This window comes from Phyllostomus discolor, chromosome 2 (assembly GCF_004126475.2).
Source record: "Phyllostomus discolor isolate MPI-MPIP mPhyDis1 chromosome 2, mPhyDis1.pri.v3, whole genome shotgun sequence".
In the NCBI taxonomy this organism is placed as follows: Eukaryota; Metazoa; Chordata; class Mammalia; order Chiroptera; family Phyllostomidae; genus Phyllostomus; species Phyllostomus discolor.
The window spans coordinates 108,027,301-108,044,412 of NC_040904.2; the positions used below are offsets into that span (position 1 = coordinate 108,027,301).

The 17,112-nt window shown below is 49.6% G+C and overlaps 1 protein-coding gene across 6 annotated transcripts in view; it reads left to right on the top strand.

Moving 5' to 3' along the window:
* The first annotated feature begins 704 nt into the window (after nt 1-704).
* Nucleotides 705-17,112, top strand: part of FBLN2 (fibulin 2) — a 104,143-nt gene continuing 87,735 nt past the window's right edge. For all 6 annotated transcript variants that reach the window (XM_028504504.2, XM_036018313.1, XM_036018314.1 and 3 more), the window contains exon 1: nt 705-818. The gene's annotated coding sequence lies outside the window, so the exon portion shown is untranslated. The remainder of the gene's footprint in view (nt 819-17,112) is intronic.

Genomic DNA, 17,112 nt, shown 5'->3' on the forward strand with positions numbered 1-17,112 from the left:
GGTCCACCATCTGTTGAATGGGCCCTGTGCTGAGGGCTTGACATGGGATTCCCTATGTCTCCCCATCAACAGCCAGGGGTTAACCTTTCAAGAGATGAGGAGGCTGGATTCAGAGAGGACAAGGTTACACAGTGGTCACAAGAAGCTGTGTGGGCTGGGGAAAATGACAAACCTAAACAGTTTCAAAGCTAGGGGCTGGGAACCATGGGCACAAAGACCTATATTAGGGTGTCAAGTGCGAGCAGGCCCTGTGGAGTGTGGGAACCCCCCAGGGATCTGAAGACTGGGGCCAAACTAGGCTTCCCGTGGACGGTGGACCCTGTCACACCGGTCTGCCTCTTTGAAGAGATGTACCTAGCCCCCTCAGGCCCTCCCGACGTGTCCAGAGTTTCTGAGCCCATCTTCCATGGGAAGACACTAAGAGTCACACTAGCTGAGGTGGCCAGAACAAAGCTCCCTAGCTCCGGGCAACAGTGCTATATCTGGAACTCAGGGTTTAGACTGGGCGAGGGAAGGAGGTGCAGGGAAGGGGTCCAGGTGTTTGGCGAACGCGCTACAGCGCAGCCATCGCGAGGCCTCGGTTTGCACATCTCCGCGGGAACGGAGCAACACCAGGTTGCCCACCCACTACCCCCGCCGGGCGGAGACCCCGCCCCGGAGGCGGAGGCAGAGGAGGGGGCAGAGAGCCGGCTCCGGCCCGCCCCTCTGTGCCTCCGCCCCGCCTCACGCCGCGCACAACCCGGGGCGCACGAGCTCTGGAGGCGCCGACGGCTCGGCGGACGGACGCACCGACGGACGGACGTGCGTAGCTCCCCTTGGTGAGTGCGCACTGACCCCTGCCAGGGCCTCTCTCTCCCCACTGCACCGCGACCCCACCAGCTTTCGCTTAGCACCCCGATGCCCCGACGGCTCGGCGGCCCTACGGCCTCACGCGCTGCATCCAAGTCCCAGCCGCAGGGACTGCCCCTAAGCGCGCCAGGCCCATTGGATAGATGTGGGCACTGAAGCTGGCTCCTTACAGCGGGCTAGGGCTCCGCGGGCAGGTCCCCCACGCGCCAGTTCCCGTTGGTCACCAACCCCCCTTTCCTTGTCCCACTGCTTTCCAACCGCCTCTCAGGTCGAGAGGCCTGATCCCCATCAACCTAGGGGAAGACTGGAACCCTAGGTCAAGCACCACTGCTTCCTTCACACATCCTCAGTTACCCCTCCCCCTTCTCCCAGTCACACTCGCTGCCACACACGCACTCACACGAGTAGCCAGCAGAAGTTCTTGCACACTGTTCGTGGGTGCACCCACCTCCATGTCTGTCATTCTATTCCTCAGGTCTCTTAGTCCAATGGTCAGAGCCTCCTCCCCTAAATTTCTCTCACACATGTTTGGGCTCCTCACATTACCCCTCACACTCTGCCCTTTGGTGCACATGTGCTTCATATGTATGTGCTTTGCACACTGGCGTCTCTCAGACATACATGCCTCTGTATCAAACATTTGTGTTTCTGTTAAACCTGTGCATGTCTCTAACATGCACTTATGTCTGCCACACGTGAGACTATCACACACACATTATGTCAGATGTGGGTCTCACATACACGGAGTCACAAACATTTCCACACACACTGTGAATCTTGCGCATAGAGTCACATAGGCCCACAACTTCATAGCTTAGGCACTGCCATGCCATACCTCCATGGGCGCAGTCCTCAGGCTATCCTGAGTGGTTGGAAGTTGGGGTGGGGGAGGCTCTTGTCTGACACTCCCTCACAGTGGGGCCTGGGTGGCTTTTGGGGGAGCACAGGGAGGGGCCTCTGCCTGCAGGGTGGCCCTGACTCTGTCAGCCTCCCCACTTCTTATCACCCTCTGCATCCTCTGCCTTTCCCTACTCTCCCAAGAAGGAGTGCCCCCACTTCTTTGCTGTCACAAGTTCTTGTCCTGACTTGGACTGGTCCAAAGCTGGTCTGGGCCAGGAGGTGTCACATGACAGGCCAGAAAAAGAAAAAAGGTTTTGGGTGTTGGTCATTGTCTTGAGCCCCTGGAGTAAGGGAGCATTGATGTCTGGGCCTGCCAGTGGCACATACTTGTGGCTAAATGAGTGGGGCTCTGGGCCTCACCTTCCCTACATGCAGATGGGGGTGTAGGTCCCTACCAGTAGGAAGAAGGGGCCTGGAGCTGTTGCTTTCAGTGCTTCTTCAACTTCCCACCTTCTCTTCTGTGTTCAGAGCTGTGTGGTGGGGCATTGGGCTGGGGATGGATGAAGTCAAAGAATCTTATTCCTGTGGCATGAAAATCAGCCAGCCCTGGTTGTAGTTGTCCCTGCATGTTTTGTTTGGCTCTTACCATGTTGTTGTTATTTTTAAAAATTTAATTAGCTGGCAGCATTTACAAATTGTCAGGTTTCACATAAAAGTCTGGGTTCCTGTCTTCTGAAAAATCACAGGATCTGGCAGCTCAAAGTCCACATCTCTACGTGATGCTCATAGGCTGGTGCTAACTGTCTGCTGCCACTGGGGATGGGGCTGGAGCATCATTTAGCCACAGTCCCCACCCAGCCTGCTTGCACATTCTTGGCTCCTGCTTGGCCTGCCTGGGCTTCCATGTTGGCTAACCGTGCTGTATAAACGGGGGTATTTTTGCTGCATTGCCCACCCCAAAGTGGGTGTAGGCTAGTCCTCTCATTCATGGCTGGGGAATCCTTGAGTGAGCCTCCAATCTTTCAAGGCCTTTCTCATCAGAGCACTGTTGGGTGTGCCAGGGGCCTGGCATCTTGTGATGCTGGCAGGCACCTTCTGCTAGACTGCGGGAAATAGCAGCCTGGAGGCCACATCAGAGAAAGGCAGGTATTTCAGAGCCAGGCCTCATACGTTGGTTTTCTTCCCAGATCTTGTCAATGACCCTGCAGGTTGAATTCTTACCCCTATGTGCCAGCCAAGGGAACTGAGGCTCAGAAATGGTCTTGTAGCAAGCCAAGGGTCAAGCTGGGATTTCAAACCAGGTTTTTTTCTTTTTGACCCTAAAGTCAAGCTCTTTGCCTCCTTCTTAATACATGCATGAGATGAAGGACTTGGTCTCATTGACCCTGGGGAGGTTTCCTGAGCCTGGTGCATGTGTGACATACAGTAGGTGCTTAGTGAGCTTGTGGAACAACTGAGAGATATAAAGCTGTGCTCTCTGCAGAGGTCAAGGTGGAACTAAATTCAGGGCCTAAGATGAAGATCTCTAATGGCCTAAATGACCATTAAATGTCCTTTGAATTTTCCTGAAAGCCAAGTGCAATTTCCTGCTCTTGATGTCCACGTTCACCATGATCCCATTGACCACCAGGGTGAAGAGCTCCCAGTCCCTTGAGTCTGTATGGCCTCAAGAGCATTGTGGTGTGTCCTGTTGGACATCACATTCGATGTTTGCCTTGCATTTGGGGACTGTGGGTGTGAGCATATTCCCTTTAAACTCCTTTTAGGCCTTGGTGGGTGAGATGCCTTAGGAGAAGGGACTCAGTCCAAGGAGGGAAAGGTGGCTTCAGCTCCATTGCATGGCACTGGATGGGGCAGCCGCTGAGTTAAGCCCGAATTCTCATGACCCTCTGCTCTCTCTTGTTTGCCACCTGCAGGTGGCTGAATTTACTTAAGCTTAAGGCCCCCATGGTATGTGGCCTCCTGAAAGACTGTTGACTGACTGACTGAAGACCAGCTCTCTCGGTGGCACGTGGACTTGGAGATGATGGGCAGTGCCTGGCCTCTTCCTCCTGGAGGTTTTCGTTTCTGTTGAGGAAGAAGGTGCTGGGCTGGGCTACATAAGGTGGTGCCGAGGGCCTGTCCCACCCTTTTCTGGGCCTCAGTCTTCTGTAAAGTATTGGGTTGGCCAAAAAGTCCATTTAGTTTTTTCTGTAAAATAAAAGACAGCTTTCATTTTCACTAATAACTTTATTGATTTGAATATTTTGAGTATGTCAGCTATCTCCCGCTATTGGCTTCTAGTGGGTAGAGGCCAGGGGTGCTGCTAAACATCTTCCAATGCATAAGACAGCCCCACAGCAAAGGATTATTTGGCCAAAATGTCAATAGTACTAAGAAACTTCACAAACCACTTTTGACATGTTTGATTAGTCATAGCACCTTCTCCATATACTGCACAAATCTTTTTTTACATTTTTATGTTTCTTGAAATAATCAAGCACAATATTCTGAGGATGTGGTGTATTTTTGTCTATCTTCAATGTTAAAATGGCTGTACAAAAATTTGCCTATTTTGTTAATTTTTTTTTAAAAAATGCATTCTTCTTTGACAGTTGTCACAATATAATCTAACAAAATTGTTTCGTAATGACATTAAACACAGCTAAGCACTACTAGTGCTATTAAAGGGAGAAACCTGGTTCTTCTTGCCGACATAGTAAAGAATTACAGATCAGCAAGCCTATTGGTATGCAGGCAAAGTTTATTAGTGCTCAGTTCTAATGGGAGAGCAAAAGCAAGGGGAGCCAGAGCAGGGTAACCAGAGGCTGGGTGGCCAGCAGCACCTGGGTGGCCAGAGGCCAGATGGCCAAAGAGAGTGGCCAGAGGCTGGGTGGCCAAAGAGAGTGGCCAGAGGCTGGGTGGCCACGCAACTCTCCTTCCCCCCACCGTGTGGTAAGATAGCCAAGAGGCCAAGAGATTGAGTCCTTTGTTCTGAGGATTTATACAGTTGATGGGATGGAGTGAGGAAGTTACATATTGATTGACAGGTAAAGGTGGTGTCAGCTTTCCTGGGGCAATGTGACTACACCAACGTAGGCATGTGTGGGGGTCTGTTAGCCTGAATCCTTGTCTTGCTCCAGGCTGTATTTGTTCATTTTGCATACGTGACGGGAGGCAGGCAGTTACCCAAAGTTGTTTTATGGACTTCACTGTGGATCCCTTTCTCCTTCCCCCATCTAGGCCTTGGGATGAATACACAGTCTCAAGGTTTTCCTTTTTCCAGCTAGTGGAGATGATGCACACAGACTTTCAAGCACCACCCGCTCCCCCGGCACCTTCCTGCTCGGTCATAGTTTTACTTGTTGTTCGGAATGTCTGGCAGCCTTATCAAGCCAGTCTCAGGACTACTGGGTCAATAGGTGAGACATCTCTTCCTTTGCTTTTAGCCTCCTGTTTAAGTTCTTTGTTAGGTTACAATGGTGAGGGCCCTGGCTTATTTCCCCTCTGACCACTTATTCCTAGCTGCTATCAGAACCATCATATGGAAAAAATGAAACAAACTTTTTGGCCAACCCAGTAGATGCTGCCCAATGGTTTTCCAGTGCTCATGGTCCTGAAGTGGGGATATGGTCATAGCATCCTAGGGTCTGCTGTCCAGGTGGCAGCTGTGCGTGACCCTCCTCTCTGGCTTCCTGATCTCTCTCTGCCTCCACCTACCTCTGAGTCAATGGCCTTGCCCAGGGATGCTGTTCCAGCCCGTGAAAGGATCCAGCACTGTGCTCTGCCAGCCTGTCGCTTCCCCAAGGGCCATCACTTCTAATTCTGTCAGGCAGGAGCTGCTATAGGAGCCTGAATGTCCTGTACTGAGGGTGGCCAGGCAGGAATGGTCTGGGTAGGGAGCTCATGGTGGGCAGTGCAGAGACTATTTTTGCTCTTATGCAGTTTATATTCTAATTGAAGGGGCAAGGTGGGGTAACTTGGTCAATAAAGAAGTTAATTCCATTTATTTTCCAGAGGTATAGATGCTGTAAAGGGGCTATAAGGCTGCAGGGCAACCAAATCCAGGTAGGCAGGGAAGGTCTCATTCAAGAGAGGTTTTCTGAGTTGAGACCAGAGTGGTGAGGCCCTGAGGTGGGACCCTGCTTGGCATGTGTGAGAGACACAAAGGGAGGAGGATGGAATGGATGAGGGACAGCAGACGCGGGCAGGGCAGGGAGATTGAAAGCTGCTGGAGATTTGTGAGCCAGGGAGTAATGAGAACTGATTTTTGTTTTAAGATGCCCTCCCTAGCTAGCTGCAAGATCAAAAGGAGGCTTTGCTCCTGGATGGAGTGGGTGCAGCTGGGAGTGCTGAGCTGCCTGATAATCACTCATTAGAGCCAGCTCTGTGCTGGGGGCAGTTTTTACCCGTAAGAACCTACAGGCAGGTTGGGGAGAGAGCCCCGTCAAGAGATATTTGAGATCCAGGGTGACACACCCTGGTTGCATAGATGCTGGCGTGGCCTTACAAGGAAAGATTACACAGCTGTAAAAAATGGGATGCTTTCTATGGAATGATTTTTAGGATCTATTAAGAGAAAAACACGATGTGGGCATTGTGTAGTATGCCCACAAGAGGTAGTATGCTTTACCTACCATTGTGTATGTAAAGCACACTACCTCTTATGTAAAGTAAGAAATACAAATACACGTTTGCTTGGCTGTCCAGAAACAAACTTGGAAGAGACACCAGGAGCAAGCTGTGGTGGTTACCTGTGGTCACCTGGGGAAGTGGTGCAGGTGGGGGACAAACGTGCGAGGGTGAGGTGACACTTCCCACTGTGTGTCTTTTATATTTTCTGGTTTTTGAACTATGTGGCTATATCGCAATGTTGAAAACATTACATTAAATTCAAAAGCAGCTGGGCAGTTGGTGGTTGACTGTTCATTTGTGACTTTTAAATGGAAGTGTTTAACGATGGATTTTAAGTTGCCTGCTTTACTGACCTTGTGGTGGAACAGCCGTCTTCCTGGCTTGGTATACAAAAGTTTCCACTGTGATTAAAATTAGATGGTAACAAAGTCACTCTTTGCAAGGTTTGGCAAATGGACAAAAGAAAAACCCACCCTTTCCCTCTCCCCCTTTTCCTGTGGTTGTATTTCCTCTGGTGATTTGACTGCTGGCTCTTCCTGGGGTGGGCACTGGTACACTGACCATTCTGTCTTGATCCCATCCACAGCCTGCTAGCGACAGATTCAGACTCCAGGGGACCGGGGGAGCGGGCAGCGGTGCAGGGAAGTGGTGCAGTGCTACTTTGGCGTCCTACAAGGTTCAGATCCTAGCTCTGCTACTCACAGGCTGTGCCCTCTTTACACCAGTTACTCACCCTCTGAGCCTCAGTTCCCTCATCTGTAAAATGGTTCCCATACCTGTATCTCTCAGGGTTGTTGGAAGGAGGAAATGAGACCACTCATTCCTTTATTCAGCAGATACTTATTGAACACTTACTGGGTGCTGGTCACTGTGTTGAGTGTTGGGGATAAAGCAGTGACCAAGGCGACACCTTCTGTCTCCACAGAGCTTCTTTTCCGGTTGGGCAAAGCAGATGGGAGGCAAGTGGATGCTCCGCGTGGCGTGCGCTGTGCCCCACGCCTGCGAGGAAGAGCAGACAAGCTGGTCTGAGGCTGGCAGTGGGAGGGTAGGGCTCTTTGGGGGAGGGCGTGAGAGGAGGCCAGCAGGGCAGGGCCTGGGTGCAGTGGGGATGTCCAGGCAGAGGGCATAACAAGTGCAAGTGACTGGAAGCAGCTGGAGGACAGGAGCCCTGTGAGAAGGGAGGGTGGTCAGGGCATGGGCCTAGTCTGGTGTTTTGATTTTATTCTGGGTGTGATGAGGACTCAATTCCTGGAGAGGTGAGGTCTGAATGAGATTTTACAGCTCTAAGGGAGAGCCAGGTGGGGTCTACACCCAGGCCTTATGTGGTAATGGGCAGTTGTGGAATTGTGGCCTTCCTCCCAGAGGGTTAGCAGCCTTCACCAGGTCTTATTGGGAGCAGCCAGGGAAGGCTTGTGGAGTTGGGGTTCCTGGTTAGTGGCTGCCTGGACACCCATGCCAGGGACATGTGGCCAAGGCCTGGGGTTCTCTCTCTCACACACAGCTCTAGCGGTAGCCTGTAGTGTGGGCCAGCCCATGGTCCCTCCCATGGCCATCCTGAGGGCTGCAGGGACTCATACAGGTAGTTATGAAATGCTGTTTGGTCAGGGCTGTCCTGGAGAAGAGCACAGAGGCCCTGGATGGTGGGAGCATTCAGCTAAACCTGGGGGTGGTCAGCAGTGAAGGCTTCCTGGGAGAGGTGTTATTGGCACTGTAATGTGAAAGTACAGGGGTGGGGGAGACACAGGGACAGGAGAAAACCTGGCTTCTTCTGGAGACGTGGGGTGAAGGGGAGGTGGGAGGAGGAAGAACTGAAGAGGGAACCAGGTCTGTCCACCTCCAGATTCTGTCCCAGGCAGACTGCCCTCTGAGTACAAGGTCCCACAGGCACACACATACCACTAACTCATCTACTCGGGGCTGGTCCCCCCGCCCCAGGGCCCCTCTTGGGTCAAGCCATGCGTCATTTTACTTCATTGTCCTCACGGTTATTGGAATTTGGAAACACTGCAAAAATGCCTCTGCCTTCTCATATATGGATTGTTGCAATGAAAGTACTGACTTGGGGAAAGGTTAATTTCCTTCCTTGAGGGTGGGGAGCCTGGCTTTATGTGGAGTATTGTAGGCCAGAGTGACCTCGCCCGAGGCACAGCGCTGATGAGGAAGTGGTGCTGCCTGCCTGCCCAGGGCTGGGGCCGGGGCCCCTGGGAACTCTGCCTGGCCAAGAGGGTGGGGAGGGGGGCATGTGCCTGGGGAGCGGGATGGCTGTTTGGGGGCATAGGAGGCCTTTGCCTTCAGGCAGACCCTGCTAGCTTTAGGCCACCTCTCCTCTTAAGTCCTCAGTTTTCTGTTCTATGAATTGGGGGTAGCCTTGCTGACCCTGCTGCCATTTTGTCCCTGGGAATGGCCTAAAGCGTGGGAAGAGGGCTGTGATGGGTGGAGTGACTGTGGGGTGAGGGCCCAGCCCCGTGTGTGGGAAGCCCAGGGGGCGCTCCCTGTTCTGTCTACTTGGCCTGAGTCACCTGACCCTGGGTAATGAGGGTTTTCTCTCTCAGCCTCAACCTCTCGGTCTGTTAAGGGGCCTGGTGGTAGTGCTCACGTAGTAGGGTTGGTGTGAGGACTGAAGGATGTATGGGAAACCCCAAGTGTGGGCCTCGGCAGGTATGTGGTGCTCCATAATACGTGTTAGCTAGGTTCTTTCTAGTGTCAAGGCCATCCCGTTCTCCCACTTCTCTTCTCTGTTCTGATCTGTGAGATGCCTTTGTCTGCATCGGAGCCAGCCCTGGGCTCTGTGGTCAGGACACACTGCATTCTTTTATTTCTTAAAAATAACAATTTAATTACAGTTGATATATGACATTATATTGGTTTCAGGTGTACAACACAGTGATTAGACATTTATGTAACTTAAGAAATGATCATGCTGAGAACCCTAGTTCCCACTTGGCAGCATACATATTATTACAATATTATTGACTTGCAATATTATTGTATGATAACACTGTACAATAATACTACTGTACACCCCCTTGGCTGTTCTTTAACTGCCAAGCTATACTTCTTAATCCTTTTACCTTTTTCACCTCCAGTCCTCCCACTCGACAGCCGTCAAAATGTTCTCTGTATCTGTGAGTTTGTTTCTGTTCTGCTTGTTTATTTTGTGTTTCAGATTCCACATATAAGTGACATCATATGGCATTTGTCTTTCTCTGTCTGACTTATTTCACTCACTAGGTCTATCCACGTTGTTGCACGTGGCAAAACTTCATTCTTTTTTTTATGGCTGCTTCCATACCTTGGTTGTTGTAAATAAAGCTGCAATGAAAGGGACACACGGGTTCTTGAAGCCTCCCAGAGTTTTTTCTTCCTCAGCCTCAGTTCCCCATCTTGGCCTTACATTTTCAGCCATGTATTTGGTCATTAAATGAGCTTTTGGTGATCCAGAAAATTCTGTTCTTCTTTGAGTCTCCTCACAATGAAAGCACGGCATTAGAAATTTTTTTGGTAGAGAACTCTTGGGATCCCTGAGAATACCTCCCCAACACCCCCTGAATCTGTGGCCTGTAGTTGGAGTGATAGACAGAGAAGAACTCTGAGCTGGAAAGTGTAGGCTGCCTGGGAATGCACTGGACAGGCCAAGTGGGGACGAGGTGGGCGTGGGATGGGGACTGAGGATCAGGGCCAGCTCAGGAAACGGGTGGTCTTTATACTTGCCAGCCCTTCAGAGGCACACCACGTTGTACCGTCTTTCACTCCTGGCACTCACTCGCTCTCTGTCTCTCTCCCACTGTCCATCATTTTGTCAGCTAACCTGGTCCTCCTGGTAGTTGGTACTGGCCTAGAATCTCAGCGTTCCTATCTGCTCCTCTGTGTACCTTCATAGCAGATGAATTATGCCACCTTCTCCGACCATGGACACCCCAGGACCGCTGTCTGCTGTTGTCTGATTACATGGCTGATACAGGCAGGTCCCATGGGTGCCCTGTGGTTCTTTCTTGGGGAAGGATCCAGTGGGTGTTGGCATTTTCTCATGAAGTGATGATTAGCATAATCCCATCTAGTGTCTCCCCTCCCATGCTCTTACATTATACTGAGTATATTTTTAAAATGCCTCCCCTGTTTTATCTACATTCGTTTTTGAAGGAGGTGTTCTGTCACAACTATAGATAGAAATCAGGATCACTCCCATGGAATCAACAACACCCGTGAAAATAAAGGTAGTTACAAAGCAGGACCAAATTCTCATTGCCTTTTGTTCCTGTCCTCAGACTGAGCCAGTGAGTCCTGTCCTCTCTTTGTTAAAAAGAAGGTTGGTAAGTGGCAGGGAGATGTTCATGGCACTGAAAGTTTTCTGTGGTTCTTACTGGTTAAAACAGTATACAGAGGGGTCCTTACTCTCCATGGGTGTCTTGCCCTAAGACCTTCCCTCACTGTACATGGTTATCTCTAGCCCCACTTGGAAAGGCCCCCCTGGCTGGTCATCACACACCTCACATCTTCTTGGAACCCTCCTGCTTTCTGAGCCCTCCTTGGCATGTTTCTCACTGGGCAGGGCTGTGAGAAGAGGCGGTAGCCCTTCCAGCTAGGATGTGTTCTTCAAAATAAAGTCCCTGATTCTTAGTGGCTGGTGCTTGTTCTCCTTTAGGGGCTGGAGCTGCCCTCTGTGCTCCCCAGCTCTGCACCCTTTGTGCTGGCTGTGCAGAGCTTGGGAGGATGAAGGCAGCATAGCCTGGGGTGTCCTGCAGCCTGGGGGCTGTGCTGGGGGAAAGGCTTAGTGCCTTAGGGCCAGGGCTTCAGCTCTGAAGTAGAGGGCGATTGGGGCTGGCAAGGTGAGGCTGGGTCTAAGCCAGGGGTGTCAAACTCATTTTCACCGGGGGCCACATCAGCCTTGCTGTTGCCTTCAAAGGGCTGAATGTAATTTTAGAACTATATAAATGCAACTACTCCGTAACTAGAGGCAAGGAGCTTGGCACTGCCGCCAGGTAGAAACAAGGTGCCTGGCTGGATAAAACAAGGTGGAGGGCCAGATTCGGCCTGCGGGCCTTGTGTTTGCCACCTGTGGTCTAGGGCTTGGGTGAGGTGGGGATCTAAACCTGATCAGATGGGAAAGTGCCTTATAAACCGTAAATTGCTGAGTCCAGGTGAGCAGAGGTCATTAATATTGCTTTTAATGGGTAATACCAGTAACACAGTAATGGCTGGTTGGCTACAGGCCCTTAATTAGCTACGGAACCTGGTGTGAGGGAGGATCGCTTCAGTCCTCTTACTGCACCCTCTCCCTCCCTACTTGTTTTCTTGAACTAAGTGTCCAATCTTATTCTTTCATGAGAGCAAGAAATTCATTTAATGTACTGCTGGGAATGGAAAAGTTGTAGTGACATTAGCTGCCTGTCCCTGAAATGCCCACCATGATCCCAAGGCCAGATGTGCCTGATTTGGGTGCCCTTGGAGTGACTGTGGCTTTCCATGCATGGGGTGGGTGGAGAGGCCCTTCCTCAGCATACAGCATGGTCACGCATTGGTGACCTGGGCTCCATCCATTACAGTGATTCTCCTACATTGTCAGGAAAGGAGGACAAGTGACTGCTACCTCCAGGGAATGCTATAGCTAGGGACTCCTCATACCCATCTTTCTCCCCGCCACCCCCAACGCCCCCGCTGATAACCCTCCATGTGATGTCCATTTCTGTGATTCTGTTCCTGTTCTAGTTGTTTGCTTAGTCTGTTTTTGTTTTTGTTTTAGGTGTGGTTGTTAATAACTGTGAGCTTATTGTCATTTTAATGTTCATAGATTTGATCATCTTTTTCTTAAATAAATCCCTTTGACATTTCATAGAATAAGGGCTTGGTGATGATGCACTCCTTTAACTTGACCTTATTTGGGAAGCACTTTATCTGCCCTTCCATTCTAAATGAGAGCTTTGCTGGACAGAGCAATCTTGGATGTAGGTCCTTGCCTTTCATGACTTTGAATACTTCTTTCCAGCCCCTTCTTGCCTGCAGGGTCTCTTTTGAGAAATCAGCTGACAGTCTATGGAACTTTTTTGTAGGTAACTCTCTCCTTTCCTCTTGCTGCTTTTAAGATTCTCTCCTTATCTTTAATCTTGGGTAATGTAATTATGATGTGCCTTGCTGTGTCCCTCCTTGGGTCCAACTTCTTTGGGACTCTCTGAACTTCCTGGAAGTCTATTTCTTTTGCCAAATTGGGGAAATTGTCCTTCATTATGTTTTCAAGTAAGTTTTCAATTTCTTTCTCTTCCTCTTTTCCTTATGGCACCCCTATGATTCAGATTTTGGAATGTTTAAAGATGTTCTGGAGTTTCCTAAGCCTCGCCTCATTTTTTGAATTTTTGTTTCTTCATTCTGTCCTCGTTGAAAGTTTCTTCCCTCTGGTCCAGACTGTTGATTTGAGTCCTGGTTTCCTTCCTGTCACTGTTGGTTCACTGTACATTTTCCTTTATTTCACTTAGTGTAGCCTTCATGTTTTAATCTAATTTGTGACCATATTCAACCAATTCTGTGAGCATCCTGATTTCCAGTGTTTTGAACTGTACATCTGACAAGTTGGCTATCTCTTTGTTGCTTAGTTGTATTTTTTCTTTTCTGGAGCTTTGATCTGTTGTTTCATTTGGGCCTTTTTTTTTTTTTTTGGTCTCCCCTGATACCCATCTTTCTTTGTCTGTGCTTGTCTCTGGTTGATTCTCTCGAAATGATTTAAATGTGTCCATCCTCAACTTGGATGTGTCCTGGTTCAATTTCTTCTAGAAATGGTCTGTTCTCTTTGATTTCCAGGTCAAAGTCCTGGGGAAGAGCTTTGATTAACCCAGCTTAATACCCACCCTGGGCTAATCAGCTGTGGCCAGGGGCAGGGGCAGCAAGTCATCATATAGGTGTGGCTTTAGGGGCATGTCTCTAGCTATTCTCTGAGAATGGGCATTCAGTGTAGCAGGCTGTTGGGACAAAGTTTAGTAACCTTAGAAGCTCAAGCTTCTTGGAGTCCAGTCATAGTCAGCAACAGATACAACACAGTTGCTGTTACTGTTTTCTTTCATGGTTGTAAGGATTCTTTTGGTTGCAGGTGATAGAGAATACAACTTAAGCAAGCAAGGCATGGAATTAAAATATACAGGGGACTAGCTTCAGGCTTGGCTGTATCCAGGGCCTCTGAAGATGCTGTTAGAGCTGTGTCTCCATGATCCATGTCTCAGGCAGACTCTGCCATGTGACAGTTAGGTGGTTGCCCAGCAGCTCCAGGGTCAGTGCTTTGAGCTCAGGAGCTTCAGCACTGGCCAGTGTGACTGAGTTTTGTGACTGTCCTTGACCAGTCATTGTGGATTGGGGAAGGAGGCTTCTTACTGGCCATCTACCAGTCCACATAGCCTGACGGTGGGAGAGTGTGTCTCCCAGAGGAAAAGTGGGTTTCTCTTACCAGGAGAAGTGGGCAGACATCCCTACAGCATCTCTGGCATGCTCCAGGTAAATGGCCTCTACAATCCTTTCCCTGTCCCTGTCTTACACGGTGAACCCATCATAAGAGAACTCGAGGATGTTCTAGTATGAGTAACAGCAGCTCTTTACCATCTGTGCGGCTTTTGTTAAAAAAGGGAGTTGGAAAGAGGGGTAAGGGTTATGAGGTCCTGACCTCCAACCCAGCCACTTCTACTGCTAGTGGTGAGGATGTGGGCAGAATTAGTTATTCTCTGAGGGTTTGCTCTAAACCTCTTGTTTTTCCCTCCCTCCCTTCCTCCCTCCCTCCCTGCCTCCCTTCTTCCCTGCCTCCCTTCTCTCCTTCCCAGGGATTTTATTTATTTATTTTTAGAGAGAGGGGAAAGGAGGAGAAAGAGAGGGAGAGAAACATCATGTGTAAGAGATATATCTGTTGGAGGCAGATCTGGCCTGCAGCCCAGGCATGTGCCCTGACTGAGAATTGAACCAACAACCTTTTGGTGCATAGGCCAGGGCTCAGTCCACTGAGCCACACCAGCCAAGGATTTTTTTTCCTATTCTGTGAACTCTGAAGTTTGAGGGACTCTGTACAGCATGCAGAGGCCAAAGGAGGGAGCCATAAACACTGAGGAGAGGTTTCCCAGAACAGGGGATATTGAGTTGGGTCTTAAGAAATGAATAGGAGTTTGCTAAGGGTCAGAAGGGTGTGCCTGACAGAGGGGACAAAGGAATGGGCAGACTTGAGGAATGTGAAAAAGTTAGAGCAGCTGGGGCCGGTAATTATTTATATTGAACATGTGTTGCTTTTTGTTTTCCATGTGTGATCCTGGGTCTTTACATCATCTCCTTGAGTCCTCCCGATGTTGCCAAATGGCTACTGTGTTGGGGCCCATATGTAGACAAAAAGCATGACTGCTCAGGGGGTCACATGCTCTGAGCTACCCAGCAGCCTAAGGGAAGAACTGGGTTAAAATTTGAACCTTGACCTCAGGGAGTCCAGAGCTTGATCCTTGCTGTCCATTTCTGCTCTGGCAGTGGCCACTGATGACCTTGGGGGGCCTGATGGTTGTGCCACAACCTGGGCCAGACCCTGCCATTTGCTGTACACTGGCTGCCTTGTTGGCAGCCCTGAGAAATTCCTTAATTTTGGGGCCATGCAAATAAATTGGGGCAGTGGAATGGCAAAGACCTAAGGGAGTCGTAGAGTTTCTCTGGCTGACGCCTCCCTCCAGATGCCTCAGTGGCCGAGGGAGCTGAGCTTTGCTGGTTTCAGCCCTGCCCATCTGTTTCTGTCATCTGTTTCCTTTCTGGCCCTGTCTGCTTGGCTCTTGGTCCACTCCCTCTTTCTCTCCGTGTGTCTTCATTGTCTTTCTGCCTGACTCTATTCCACCCCACCCTCCTCCATCTAAAATCTCAGGTCTAGGGAAGCTAACAGGACACATGGGATGAGGCATAAGGGTGGATGCGAAACTGGAAAAGTTGGAAGGCATGCTGCCTGTCACTTCCAGAACCAAAAGTAGAGACAAGGGTTGAAATTTTATGGGTGCTATATGCAGATGACCAACGATCTGAAGAGACTGCAGGTTATGTATCCTTAAAACCATCTTAATGTCTTTCAAGCTGTATAAGGAAAAGGAAGGGTATGTAAGGGGTGTAGAAAAAGCTAATTGGATAGAAGAGTAAGTAAAGGGTTTATATAAAAGGTTAATTGGATAAGAGTTGCAGTTCTCCTTTTCCTAGTACTTCTTTATCTGTTGATCAAGAGCTATTTATCTTTATCCCTTCCTGGAATAGAGTGGCTCAGATACTGTCTCCACCATCTTGCTTGCAGACCCCCTGGGGCACAAAGGTTGAACTGCTTGTCTTCTTGGAGTCCTGTGGTCATGCATTCCAGTTCCTAGAGGAACAGCTTTCCACATGCATTAGTCACTTAAGCCTATCAATTATGACTGAAGCTAGGACCTTTAACTCTTGAATTCCCCTATCACATATGCACAGTGGTTATAACCATGGAAAACTCTCAGCTTAGCCACTGACTTGCCAGGCGACTTCAGGCACGTTTTCTCCAGCTATGAAGGCTCTTTGGGATGAGTGTTGGTGGCACTCACCTTTATAACTCATTCCATGTTTTCTGTCAGCCTTGTGCTGGGACCACATAAATTAATTAATTAGTCCACTGACCTATCAAAAGCATTCTTGAGTATCCACTGGTCCAGCCCCTGGGTGAAGGCTGAGCAGGAGAGCAGGGTCCTTGTGTTAAGAGTCGAAATCTAATCAAGGAGACCAGGAGGCGGGCAGTGCAAGCTGTCAGTTCCTAGGATGGAGCATGCCAGTTCCAGCCCCTAATGACTATCCTGTGGCTAGAGGGGAGGAGCTGGGCACTCTGGCATGCAGCTGATGGAATGTGTCTGTCCAGGGTGCTGCAGGAACCCCCAGAGCCCTCTGCACTGAGGTCTGATGGTAGAAGTGGTATAGGAGTCTGGATGAACTCTGATGGATCTGTGAATAAGGTGGGTACAAGCACATGTCTGGAGAGCAGGAAGCAAGACATGGAAGGACCAAGGAGGCAGTGTGGCCCAGAGATAGGAGGATGGTCGGGGCACTGGGGAACAGTGACCCACTGGCTGGGGATGGAGAAGGGGCAAGGACCCGCCAGGCCCATCTTGTGTGTGAGCACGTGCATGCTCACATTCTCACACACTCTCACACTGTCTATACAAACTCACACATGCTTGCACACCCTTAAACACACCTCACATTCACATACCCACTCACACACTTGTAGTTCACATATACACACATGCTCACAGTTGCACACATAATTACACCCACACTCACACCTCATGCACATACTCATACACATTTAAACACACCTTGCATGCACACACCCACTACATACCCATGCATATACAATTATGTTTCACATGCACACAGATGCATTTACACTCTCAAACTTCTACACATACACTCATAAGTATTTACATCTCTTATAGAAAGGACTCTTGGTCTTTTGGCTTCTCTTGAAAAAAAAAAAAACCTCTTGTATCAAAAAGAGGAGAAAAGAAGCAAGAGAATATCTGCTTGAGCCCAGAGACAGGGTATGAACGTGGTCCAGGCCCTTCTTAGGGACTCTGCTCACCTCCCTGGAGCAGTTCAGTCTCTGCTGGGTTTCTCAGCATACAGGGACTCCTTACTGGATCCCTGAACTCAACTTCATAGGCTGAAAAAGGATAAAAGGGGCCTAGCTAATGTTTGGAAGGCTCTGGAGGAGGGGTGAACCCCCAAGTTTATCTCCCACTGGCCTGATGTAGTGCCTAAAATCCCACCCTCTTGTTCCTGCAGGGAGGCATTTAAACTCCCAAAGAC